Below are 4,496 nucleotides of genomic sequence, written 5' to 3' on the forward strand. Positions count from 1 at the left end.
CCGCTCTCCCCTCAGCCCCCGGCGCGGCCCCGCTCTCCCCTCAGCCCCGGCCCGCGCGCGCCGCCGGGCCCTGGTTGCCGCGGCAACCGCACGCCAACGGCCGAGGGGCGGGGCGCTCCCGCTACCGGCTGCGACGCGCGCCCGTCGGACCAATCAGAGAGGAGGAAAGAGAGAGGGGGCGGGGCTTTTGGCGCACGCGCAGCAAATACGCTCACGCGGGCTAGGTGGCCGCCCTGTGGAGAGGGGGAATGTCCCCAGTCTGAAGGGACCCTCAGGGGTCATCGGGTTCAGCTCCTGCACTGGGCACCTCAATAGACACACCATGTGCCTGGGCGCATTGTGCTACTGCTTCTCCAACTCTTGTTAGGCTTGGTGTTGAGACCGCTTCCAGTGTGCAACCAACCTCTGGTTGGAAAACCTTTCCCTGATATCCAGCCTGAACCTCTTCTGACACAACTTCAGGCCGTTCCCTCGAGTCCTGTCACTGGACACCATGGAGAAGAGATCAGCACATCACCCTGCACTTTCCCTCTTGAGGAAATGGCAAACTGCAATGAAGTGTCCCCTCAGGGTCCTCCAAGCTGAAGAGAAAGGAGACCTCGGCCGCTCCTCATGCAGCTCCCTCTCCAGTCCTTTTATTATCCTCCCTGCCCTCCTTTGGACCCTTTTTAATAGCTTAATGTCATTTTTATATTGTGATGCCCAAAACTGCACACAGGACTGCTGTAAAATGTGGATTATGTAATTTTTTTAAAACCATGTTCTTTCATGTTTGATCTTTGTATACTTTCAAGTCCAATGAAAAAGGGAGGTTTAACTTGTGACACAGCACCTAACAAGCAAACTCTAAGTGATATCTACGATATCTAGAAGAGCAAATTACTTGTTTGTAGAATTACCTGCTAAAGTTTAGGGTTTGACACGCTTCAATGATCTGAGACCAAGGGGGAGGTTAACAAAACTTGGGAAAAAGGATGGCAGCTGATACTGGACTCAAAGAATGCAGAATTTACTACCTACAAAGACATCTGGAGAACTTTTAAGATAAGGGGAAAACGAATAAAGTCAACTCAGTAACTGTACTGAGACCAGCTCAAACTGAGTCAAAGGTGATTCTGGCAGGGAAAGATCTGCAACCTCCAACTCAGAGACCACCGACTCAAAAGTAGGGAAAGATTTGGCATGTGGACTACTTAGCATAAGAAGCAAGAGAATTGTTAGTCAGCAGTAGATTATGAATTCATAAGAAAACTATGTAACTACCAACCAATGAACACTAATTACTTTATTTGCTAAAATGCATAAATTGTAAAAAAATTGGGTAGCTTGTGTGCTTGATTTGTGAAATTCCATCAAGTACCCAGGCTTGTTCAATTTTGAAATAATCAGTGGCTCAAGAGTTTAATTATTTGCTTGTTGCAAACCGAGTAATAAATACAATTTTTGTGGACAGCAGCACTGGAGGTGAGGCTGCCCCAGCTCAGAGCAGAGCAGGACAATCCCCTCCTTTGCCCAGCTGTGATGCTGTGCCTGATGCCCCCCAGGACAGGGTTGGCCCTTCTGGCTGCTAGGGCACTGCTGCCTCATATTTAACTTTCTGTCGACCAGGATCCCCAGGTCCCTTTCTGTGGCATTGCTTTCCAGCCCCTCAATTCCCAGTTTGTATTTAGATCCAGGATAGCCCGTTCCCAGGTGTAGAATCCAGCACTTTGCCCTTGTTAATTCCCTACTATTGGTGATTGCCCAACTCTCTAATTTGTCCCAAAAAAAAATCTTTGCAGCCTGCTAATAGGTTTGAAATGGGCTTTGAACAGCATCCCCCATGCTGCCCACCCCTACAAGGAGCTCTTTGTCTTATTAATGTCTTAATAAGGCTATGTGTTTTTAAATCTTGTTAACCATCAGTTTTTCTGTTTGAGGTTGCCTCACCTTCCTCCATGCCAGGCTTTTTTTGTGAGCACAGACTACTGGCAAAGCCAAGATCATATGGTTCCTTTCCCTCATGCTTGAATTGGAGGAGTTAATAGTTTTATAAAATGAGTGGATTCTGTATCTAACAGCAAAGTTCTACAAAGAATGGTGTTCGCAAATGTTTAATGTTTTTTTTTTTTAAATGGTGAAAATTTATTCCAATTTGTGGTTGGTTGTTTGTTGGTTTTGTTTCGGTTTGTTTAATCAATTATATCACACTTTTTAGCGCCTTTGCAAAAGCCAATTAATTAGTTGCTGATGACACAAAAGTGGGAGGAGTGGCTGATACTCCAGTGGGCTGTGCTGCCATGTGGAATGACTTCAACAGGCTGGAGAAATGAGCCAAGGGGAGCCCAAAAAAGCACTGGTGTCCAACTCTGTGCTCTTCAGTTTGAGAGAGACATGGGCATACCAGAGGGAGACCAGCTAAGGCCTGTTAAGATAATGAAGGGACTGGAGCATCTCTCTTTTAAAGGAGTAGTTGAGAGAGCTGGGACTGTCCAGTCTGGAGAAGAGAAGGGTCAGGGTGTTTGCTTCCAATGAAACCAAGATTATGACTTCATTTCTTTTATAGGGAAAAGGACACAAAATGTTGTTAGGAACAAACATATTTTATTATGTAAAATACATCTGAAATAACTTGTTCCAATTAATAAAAATTCGGGTATTATGTTTTCAAAGGTAGCAAATATAAGATTCTCAAAAACATGGAGCAAAGCAAATAGGGGAATGAAGATTGTGGGGAGTATCACCCCTTCCTACTTAGGGGAAGACTCTTTACATTCTTGCCTGTTCCAGCATGGACTTCCCACTGAGTTAAAGCCTCCTTCATGCTCATCCACAGGCTGCAGGTGTCTGTCTGTCTGCTTCACCATGGACTTCCATGGGCTGCAGGGGCACATATTGACTCACCATGGTCTTTGCTCTGGACTGCAGGGGAATCTTTGCCCTGGTGCCTGGAACCCCTCCTCCTTCTCCTCCTCCTACTCCTCCTCGTTCTTCTCTGACCAGGGGGTCTGCAGAGTTGTTTCTCTCCCATATTCTCACTTCTACTTCCTAGCTGCTGGTGTTGCATAGGTTTCCCCCCCCCCCCCCCCCCCCCCACTTCTAAATATGTTATCCTGAGGTAGCTACTGCCATCACTGATGGGCTTGGCCTTGGCCAGTGGTGGGTCTGTCTTGGAGCTGGCTGGCATTGGCCCTATCATGGAGGGAACTTCTAGCAGCTTTTCACCTAGTATGAAGAAGCCACCCTTGTATGCTACCCCTATTACCTGTCCTGCCAGGTTGAGGCTATCAAGGCTCTGGCTGCCAGGGACAGCTGTGAGCTGCAGAGCCAGGGTAGGGCTGGAGTGTCTGTGATGGGCTTGGCTCTATGACATCTTAGGGTGTGGATCACAGTGGGGCTGGTTTTCAGGGCTGGAGGTAAGCATGTGAGGGGAGGCTGGGCTGGACAAGAGCAGGGACAGAAATGTGGATTCTCACCCTGCATCAAGAGCCCAGGCCCCTGCCAGCAGCCTCACCCCTTCTCCTACCTGCTCCCAGCCCTGTGCAGCTCCCATACCTGCTCCCTGCTCCCTCCCAGACCCACCTGACCCTTTCTGTCCCTCCCCATCCAGGCCATGGCGGTGCGAATGTTCCTTCGTGTGCTGCGGAACATCCTCATCCAGCAGCCGCGGATGGTCAATAGGGAGCTGGATGAGGCCACACGCGAGCGCATGCGGCAGCGGGAGGAAATGCTGAGACGGGAGATGGCTTGGCTGCTGCAGGAACTGGAGCAGAACGACACGGCCCAGACACACCTGCCCTTCACTGCCATGCTGCAGTGGCAGAGCTGGGCTGTAGCCCTCATTGTACTCTTGGGGCTGTGGTGGTGGCTCCGATATTTGAGAAATCATCATGGAATTGCAGAATCCTAGAATGTTTTGGTTGAAGGGACCTTAAAGATCCATTTAACAATCATCTCATTCCAACACCCCTTCCATAGGAAGGGACACCTCCTAGTAACCCAGTTTAATGCCCCATCCAATCTGGCCTTGAGCAATTCTAGGGATGAGACATCCATAACTTCTCTGGGCAACCATTTAACACTATTCCAGTGCCTCAGCACCCTCACAAAGAAGAATTTCTTCCTAATGGCTAATCCAAACCTACCTCCAGTTTAGAGCCATTCCCCCTTGTCCTATCACAGCATGCCCTTATAAAAAGTCCATCTCTGTTCTTCTTGTAAGCCTTTTTAGGTAGTGGGAGAGGTGCTCCAGCCCTGTAATCAACTTAGTGGCCCACCTCTGGACTCATTCCTACAGGTCCATGCCTTTCTTGTGTTAGGGGCCTCAGACCTGGACATAAGTACTCCAAGTGGGGGTCTCACAAGAGTGGAATAGAGGGGAAGAATCACCTCCCTTGACTTGCTGGCCACACTTATTTTGATGGAGTTCAAGACACAGTTGGGCTTTCTGGGCTGTGAGTGCACACTGCTGAGACATGTCAGGCTTCTTGTCCTTTCTCAGCCCGGCCCATGCTTGT

The 4,496-nt window shown here is 48.8% G+C and overlaps 1 long non-coding RNA gene across 1 annotated transcript; it reads right to left on the bottom strand.

Moving 5' to 3' along the window:
- Positions 1 to 2,563: 2,563 nt before the first annotated feature.
- Positions 2,564 to 3,062, bottom strand: LOC306799910. Its single transcript, XR_013773713.1, has 2 exons — positions 2,980 to 3,062; positions 2,564 to 2,859 (listed from the first exon to the last, which is right to left on the bottom strand). It is a non-coding gene; the product is annotated as an uncharacterized lncRNA (long non-coding RNA).
- Positions 3,063 to 4,496: the final 1,434 nt, after the last annotated feature.

Source organism: Erithacus rubecula (assembly GCF_903797595.1).
Source record: "Erithacus rubecula genome assembly, chromosome: 3".
Taxonomy (NCBI): domain Eukaryota; kingdom Metazoa; phylum Chordata; class Aves; order Passeriformes; family Muscicapidae; genus Erithacus; species Erithacus rubecula.